Raw genomic sequence first — 9060 nt, 5'->3', positions numbered from 1 at the left:
CAGATGTACAAGTGTTTGGATACACAGATACAGATTGGGCTGGTAGTATGTATGATAGAAGATCTACCAGCGGATACATGTTCTCTCTTGGTAGTGCAGTAGTTACTTAGAGCAGCAAAAAGCAATCTACAATTGCTTTGTCAAGTACAGAGGTTGAGTATAGAGGTGCTACTGTTGCAGCAAGTGAGGTAGTATGGCTGCAAAAGTTATTGGTTGATTTAGATGTGCAGGTGGAAGGTCTAGTTGTCATTTATTGTGACAACATGAGCAATATACAGTTGGCTAGGAACCCTGTGTTCCATGCTAGGACAAAACATATTGAGGTACACTACCACTTTGTGAGAGAGAAGGTACTATTGGTGTATGTCAGTACATAGGATCAGATAGCTGACATCTTCATGAAGGCATTGGGTATAGAGAAGATTCAAAAGTTTCGAAGCTTACTTGGAGTTGTAGAGATCCAGTTGAGCTTGAGGGGGAGTGTTGAGATGACAAGCTCAACACATGCGGACATTAATGATGGACCACTTGGTTAGATGGGTCCACACATCTACACTTAGCACGTCGGTGGTCATTATGACTCTCACATGGCCACTAACTCATTACTTATTATATTCAGGTTATTATACCTATTTACAACTGGCATAGTTATAGTGCCAGAGTCGACTAGTGTAGTCGGTTATGCATTGTTTGACTTAGTAGGCCACTTTCCTTTATGTTGTATCTTATCTATACTTTGTGTACATTGTAAAGTGTGTGGAAGAAGAAGAAGAAACTAGCAAGAAAACGTTTTGGCCTCCATCTCTCTTCTTGTCTCTTGAGTGAGCTTCTCCTTGTGCATTATGTGTGTGTTCGGCGCAGCATCTTGAGCAAGTCCCCCTACCACGCGATTTGTGACACACCGGACCTCGACACCACTCTCTCTTTGTTTTTTATCCATTCATTATTTCCTCTCCTTCCATCTCTCTCTCTTTTTCTCTTTCTTTATTTTGTTGTATGTTTATTCCCTCTCTCTTGTTCCTTCTTCTTTTTTCTCTTCCTCTCCCTCTCTCATTTTCTTTAACAATCACGGCTACGACTACGATGAAGACCATGACCACGACTACGACTATGACTATGACCACGACCACGACCATGACCACGACCACGACCACGACCACGATGACCACGACCACGACCACGACCACGACCACGACCACGACCACGACCACGACCACGACCACGACCACGACCACGACTACGACTACGACCACGACTATGACTACGACCACGACCATGACCACGACCACGACTATGACTATGACTACGACCACGACTATAACTATGACCACGACCATGACCACGACCACGACTACGACCATGACCACGACCACGACCATGACCATGACTACGACTACGACTACTTATATAGAGAGGAAGAGAGAGACAAGAGTTAGGGAGAGAGTAAAGTTAGAGAAGAAGAGGAGAGAAGTGAGAGAGGTAGAAATAAAAAGAGAGATAGAGAGAGAAAAGAGATAGGGGGAGAGAGAAGGATTTAGGGAGAGTATAGGAAGAGAGAAAGAGGGAAGATTGAGGGAGAGAGAAGGGTTGAGAGAAGAGAGAGGAGAAAGAGAGAGAGATCCGACTACAGCATTTGACACCCATAGCCAACACACCGTGGAGAACACAAGCACAAATTGACATTGACTTATGGCAAGAAAATCCACCACAAAACAATAGTTATAATACTTGAGGTAGGATTTCAAAGTCTTATTGATTTCAATTGGTCATGGATGCCATACTATGGGTAGGTTGCACTCACTAAGAATAGAATTGTCTTTTCTACCTCATCTTCTCTCCATCATCAATAGAATTCCCCTTTACCATTTTACAACTCACCCACCTTCTCTCCACACTATTGCACACTACAATCTCTATGAGTGCATGAGATTGGGATCTCCACAGATACCAAAGCATGATCTCTAGCTTGATGGTTGCATATATACTACTACTACTCATGGAAGAAACCTTAAAATAGTTATTATGCTCAAATATATGCTTGTTAGAGCAGAAATTTGTTCCTAAGACTATTCTAAGGATGAAAGAGGGTTAATGATAAAAGAGTATCCTTCCTTGCAAGTGATATTACATTATTTTTTAAATTAAAATTGATAGTTGAAGATGAATTTCCTAAGAGATCTTGTGGTGATGAACATAAGAGACAATCTAGAAGGTATGTAGAAAAGAACCTTTACTACCTAGGCTACTCATCACCTAATGTACTACCAGGACTAGTAACTTTAAATAATATAAGATAAATAAAGTACAATGATATACTTGAGATGGAATTGTTTATCTTTAGTACTAGTTATTATGGTACTTAACATAACAAGGGTAAGTTATTGTGGATCACATCTTCTTTTGCGAAGCATATGAATGATGCTGTTTTTTTCTCTCTCCTCTCCCTCTCTCATTTCCTTTTCTATCTTTCTCTCCCTCTCTCATTTCCTCTCCCTCCCTCCCCCTCACCCTCTCTTTCTCTCTTTCCCTATTAGGTTTGATGATTTTTCTCTCTTTTTCTCTCTCCTCTCCCTCTCTCATTTCCTTTTCTCTCTTCCTCTCCCTCTCTCATTTCCTCTCCCTCCCTCACCCTCACCCTCTCTCTCTCTTTCTCTCTTTCCCTATTATGTTTAACATCTTTTCTCTCTTTTTCTCTCTCCTCTCCTTCTCTCATTTCCTTTTGCTCTCTTCCTCTCCCTCTCTCATTTCTTCTCCTCCCTCCCTCACTCTCACCCTCTCTTTCTCTCTTCCCCTATTATGTTTAATGTTTTTTCTCTCTCCTCTCCCTCTCTCATTTTCTTTTCTCTCTTCCTCTCCCTCCCTCACCCTCACCCTCACCCTCACCCTCTCTTTCTCTCTTTCCCTATTATGTTTAACAACTTTTCTTTATTTTTCTCTCTTCTCTCCTCTCATTTTTTTCTCTCACCTCTCCCTCTCTCAATTTCTTTTGCTCTCTTCCTCTCCCTCTCTCATTTCTTCTCCCTCCCTCACCCTCACCCTCTCTTTTTCTCTTTTCCTATTATGTTTAATGTTTTTTCTCTCTTTTCCTCTCCCTCTCCCTCTCCTTCTCTCTCCCTCCCTCTCCCTCTCTTTCTCTCTTTCAATGTTTCCCTCTCCCTCTCCCTCTCCCTCTCTCATTTCCCTATTATGTTTAATGTCTCCCTCTCCCTCTCCCTCTCCCTCTCCCTCTCCCTCTCCCTCTCTCATTTCCTCTCCCTCCCTCTCCCTCCCCCTCTCTTTCTCTCTCCCTCCCTCTCCCTCCCTCTTCCTTTCCCATTTCCTCCCTCTCTCATTTCCTCTCCCTCCCTCTTCCATTTCCTCCCCCTCCCTCTCCCTCTCCCTCTCTTTCTCTCTCATTTCCTCTCCCTCTCTCAATACACACGAATTATACCAAAAACAAGTAAAAGAGAGAGAGAAAACTCCCTCTCCCTCTCTCATTTTCTCTCCCTCCTCCTCTCCCTCTCTTTCTCTCTCTCTCTCTCTCTCTCCCTCCCTCTCCCTCTCTCATTTCCTCTCCCTCCCTCTCCCTCTTTCTCTCTCATTTCCTCTCCCTCTCTCAATACACACGAATTATATCTCATTTCCTCTCCTTCCCTCTCCCTCTCCCTCTCTTTCTCTCTCATTTCCTCTCCCTCTCTCAATACACACAGATTATACCAAAAAAAAGTAAAAGAGAGAGAGAAAACTCCCTCTCCCTCTCTCATTTTCTCTCCCTCCCCCCCTCTCCCTCCCTCTCCCATTTCCTCCCTCTCCCTCTCTTTCTCTCTCATTTCCTCTTCCTCTTTCAATACACATGAATTATACCAAAAACAAGTAAAAGAGAGAGAGAAAACACAAAAGAAAAGCAAGAATGGACAATGCACTCATTGTAAAGACTCGAAGAAGGGTTTGGCAGCTCCTCTTTGCGACGGCGGCTCCTCTTCGCCCTCCGTACACCTCCTTCTCTTTTTCTTGAATGGCGGTGGTGGTAGCAGTGGTAGTGAGAAGCCTTCTTTCTCTCTTTCTCTCCCTCTCAGCAAGATGGTCGCTCTCCCTCTCACTCTCTCTTTCTTGAATGCGCAAAAAATGACACGCTCAGATTTCAGCTCGCATTTTTTTTCTCTGGGTACCGTCGCTATTTGCGTTGCTATTAGTGTCGCATTTTGCGATGCTAATAGCGACACTACTATTTATCATCGCTAACGCACGTCGCTATAACCTCATATCCTTGTAGTGGACGACCATAGCATCGAGAGGGAGGAGGCAATGATGTGGAGGGGAATGAGACTTCGAAGAGGGAGATGGATATGACAATGAGGGAGAAGAAGAAGAAAATGACGATGATGGCCACAGGCCTATTACTTCCCCCCCCCCCCCCCCCCAATCGTAATAAACGGGAAGATATGGAGCCTTAGAGGAGGGGCTAGGATGGTACGGAGAGAGAGAGGAGAAGAAGAGAGAAGGAGAGAGGAGAAGAAGAGGAGAAGAAGAAGGAGAGAAGGAGAGAGAGGAGAAGAAAAAGGAGAAGAAGAAGAGGAGGAGAAGAAGAAGAAGAGGAGAAGAAGAGTAAGAGAGAGTAAGAGAGAGGGAGAGAGAGAAGAGAAGAAGAAGAAGAAGAGAGGGAGAGAGAGGAGAAGAAGAGTAAAGAAGAAGAGAGGAGAAGGAAAAGAAGAAGAAGAAGAAGAAGAAGAGAGAGATAGGAAGAGGAAGAGAGAGGGAGAGAGAGAAGAAGAAAGGAAGAAGAAGAAGAAGGAGCCCTTCCCCTCCTTAGAGGGTGACCACACGTGTTGCTCTTTTCCTTGTCTCCCCCCGCGAATCTAATCCTCGATTAATCCTCACCTCCCTTTACATCTAATCCTTTATAAAAGAATCACCCCGGAACACCATCTCTCCGACGAGAGAAAATAATGATTTATAGACAGAAAGTATGGCCCCAAAACGGAGAGAGACACGCATCAACAGTAATCCCACATCCAACAATGGAGCCATTGGCCAAGGTGTTTTTGCGAATACAAATACAACATCAGGTATGGACAATTCATATCCGAATGTCCAAGTATTAATTACCATCTCCACTATCCATTAAGGCATGGCATGCACATGAATACATTTCAACAAATGGCTAGAATTTATTTTTTGATAAAACTCATAGGGGATCATAGGTTAATTCTTTCCGCAACCATAGATAGCCTTGCATAGACTTATGCATGTGGCACATTGAGGTTCGCACAAACCCATGTACTCAAATACTTTGCATCCCAGTGCTACGCGATGAAGTTATATGCGGCATAAAGAACATATAAGGCTACTTAAGAGTTATGCACATAGATGGTGCATGCATGGGAAAGACACTATGAAACATGCATCGATGGTATACAAATTGATCTTGCATTAAATTTTTGCTAATATCTCGAACTATTAGTTCATTAGGATCTTGAAGTCATGCATAGCTAGTATAAAAAACAACCATTGGGATTAAGACTACAATGTCTTGAGATTTGTAGATAGTGATTATGCTTATCAATCATATTTGGGGTTGGGTTAGATGCAACAACAACTCTAGGGAAAGTGAAGGCTCAAGGGTTAGGAAACCCTAAGTCAAAGGGAAGACCGATGCTTTTGTTCTCGTTAGAAAGAAGGTTCTGTTATCAATCAAAGTAAGGGATTATTAGAACTCATGTCTTGAGCAATGTCCTAGTTGAATGGAGGAAGTGTTAAGTAATTTTTGCATGGAATAACTTAGATCCCAACAGGGAGAGAAAACACACAATGGAATCACTTAGATCCCAACGGGGAGAGAAAACACGCAATGGAAGGCTATCGCGACTATTCGTGCAATGTTTGGAAAAGGATAACATTGTTTTGTGGATTGATTAGATAACGTCCTAAATGCTTTTGCATTAAACTGATTGTGGGATGTGAATTGGATGATTATTCCAAGTGCTTGTGTTTGATGGTAAAAGCATGGCAGGGGTCTGTAATGACAAGTTGCCATAGGAATAAAGGAATGTTCCTCTTGGAAGATGATATTAGGCTAATTGCCTTGATTGTGCTTGGTTCTTAATTGGATTAATTAAGGAATGATATTTTGTGTGGGTGGATCATCTCCAAGGTCATGCCGTATTTCAACCCAAGAGGGCACTACTTGATTCACAGGCCGAAGATCGAGTGGTGAAAAGGCCAACCACGGAAAGTGTGTGTCACTTCTAGGTTGCTTAGGGTCAGTGGAGCTTTGGACACCACTTGTCAAGTCCGAAACGGAGCTGTAGACTGCCATGAGCCCAACCTCTAGGGCGTTAGAAGATCTTATTCTAGATATTGGATAGAAATTATGGTGCCATGTGATTTGGAACCGGTACTTCTGTTGGACAGAAGGGATACATAATTCTCCTGTATGGGCAAGAGACAAAGATTAATTGGAAAATAAGTTAAGGAACTTGTTTGTCAAAAGGACTGCTTGTTTTTTTTACGTGTCGGTACTGTAAATTACGTGAACGAACCTTGTTTCCTAAAAGGTCTTAATTAAGGAAGTTGATTTTAAATGTCACCATAAATGTGATAGGACCTAATTAGGAAACTAAAGCTATCAAGGGAAGTGGGTGGGCAGAACCCCAACGGGTTTCTCTCCTATGGCACGGTGGTCCCAGAGAACTAGGATGCTTCTCGCAAGGTTTTACTATCGTTTGACCCCAGGTATGGTTAGGTTAGAATCTAATTCATGTCATTTTAGGGGACTAGAATGGGACTATGCCCTATGGGCAGAGAGGTTGAGCAATGCATCCCTCTTGTTTTCCATTCTCTTTGAGCCAAGTGCGGTATGGATCTACTTTGGATTGGATATATTTGAGTAAGGTAGGATGTCCAAAACCCGATGCTAGGATGATGTCAGGAGACCTTGTCTACTAAGAACCCAATTTTCAGGTTGATCCTAGTGGGTTCGGCCGTGGATGTTCCATTGCGAGGCAGACTCGGGAAACCCTAGGCAACAAACCCCGTGACATTCCATGGGAGTATTGGGTGGTTTCGCTTAGACTCGTCTCTCGATGGACCAATAAAAATGTGCATGTGCAACCAATAGGGTGGCACATTACATATGTTTTGAGTTTTGTGGTTTTATTATTTTTATTATGTGTGAAGAAAAATGATAATTTTTTTAAATTACAGATATCAACAATCATATTTCAATAATTTTCAACTATCTTTTCATCATATGCATGAAACGTTCATCATTAATATTAAATAAAAGTCGCTTACTCTAAAATTCGCATATGGAATTCTCTTATTTTAGAAAAGTGAGTTGCTAATGCTATTTTCTAGCTTCCCACTGACACATCCAAAACACCTAATCTACTTGCCATTATGCTTCCAAACCATTGTCCATCCCCGATTCATCAAATCAGTCCCCCCCCCCCATCTCTCTCTCTCTCTCTCTCTCTCTCTCTCTCTCTCTCTCTCTCTCTCTCTCTCTCTCTCTCTCTCTCTCTCTCTCTCTCTCTCTCTCTCTCTCTCTCTCTCTCTCTCTCTCATACATAGCCATATGAACAAGAAACAAAGAGAAGAGGGAAATAGAAGAGAGAAAGATTGAAATTGAATCTTTTCATTTACTAGATCATTTCTCACATGGTCTGGAGCATTGGAGAGCACATAAATTCAAGAACTAATGCCTCAAAGATGGAGAAAGATGGCAACAGGTGTAGAAAATTATTTTTTAATGAGAAGAAAGGGGCTCGGAAAACACCTCCCCCTCCTCCCCCCTCATGTGATTTCTTGAGCTTTTTGCATCTTTAACCATGGTTTAAACACTAACCATAAAAAACTAGTTCAAACTTCCATGTTCACACTTGATCGCAAGAGGTCCTGGCCTAAATGAAGGGGAAAATGGCCTTGGAATGGCGATCTGACTAGATAAGCAACTTTCTAGCATTAATAACTAACACCTTGGCCTCTATCACATACTTTCACGCTTTCAAATCCAGTAGTAGTTGCTTCACAATACCAAATCTTGCAACCATTAGATGGGGAGTCAAACTAACTCCGATGGACAAAAGAACACTTGTGTTGGGTTCTTGGCATTGAAATGCATCTAGAAAAACACTATCTACTTAATTCGTGATCATTTCATTTTGCACCAAAAATGTCTTTTTTTCGAGTCTCAAAGTACTTTTGCACTTTAAAGTTGGTTTTAAAATCAACTCACATTGACATCCATGGGATAGCGTGACTCACCCCATCAAACTTTGAAAATGATTTTCATAAGCAAAAAACATAAAGAGTATCAAGATGCTTCAAATAAAAGTATACAATAAAGCACAAACACAACTCTCACCCTACCCTCTAACTAAATCAAGGCTTGATTTCCATGAGGGATAGACCAAGCATAATCCAATAGAGATCCGGAGCTCATCGCTAGCCAACTACTCCAACATAGACTGGCTAAAAGGAACTATCAAAGAAGTCATCCTGACTCACCCCATCAAACTTTGAAAATGATTTTCATAAGCAAAAAACATAAAGAGTATCAAGATGCTTCAAATAAAAGTATACAATAAAGCACAAACACAACTCTCACCCTACCCTCTAACTAAATCAAGGCTTGATTTCCATGAGGGATAGACCAAGCATAATCCAATAGAGATCCGGAGCTCATCGCTAGCCAACTACTCCAACATAGACTGGCTAAAAGGAACTATCAAAGAAGTCATCCTAAGTAGTGGTCTGACTTGTTTATCTGACCTAAGACAATTGGACTAGGAACTCCTTCTAGATGAGGACTCCTATAGCCTAGTCTACAAAATGGTACATATTTTTTCCTTTGACCACATTATTTTCTTCGGTATTTTATACTCGAATATTTTAAAAGGAGGAAGCTAAGTGTATTGTAACCCAAGCAGAATAGGGCATTAGCCTCAGATTTCAATATCTCTCGGTACCTAAGAACCTATCGAGCTCTTGCAAGGTGACATTAAATCCTTTTTCTTTTGCTCAGTTTTGTTTTTGATCCAACCATCCTTATTTATTTTTTGGCTAAATGCCACACTCAAG

Source organism: Lygodium microphyllum, chromosome 12 (assembly GCF_053477565.2).
Source record: "Lygodium microphyllum isolate KBCC chromosome 12, Lygodium_microphyllum_v1.1.10, whole genome shotgun sequence".
NCBI lineage: Eukaryota > Viridiplantae > Streptophyta > Polypodiopsida > Schizaeales > Lygodiaceae > Lygodium > Lygodium microphyllum.
The sequence above is the reverse complement of the archived record's forward strand: the minus strand, read 5'-3'. Positions refer to the sequence as shown.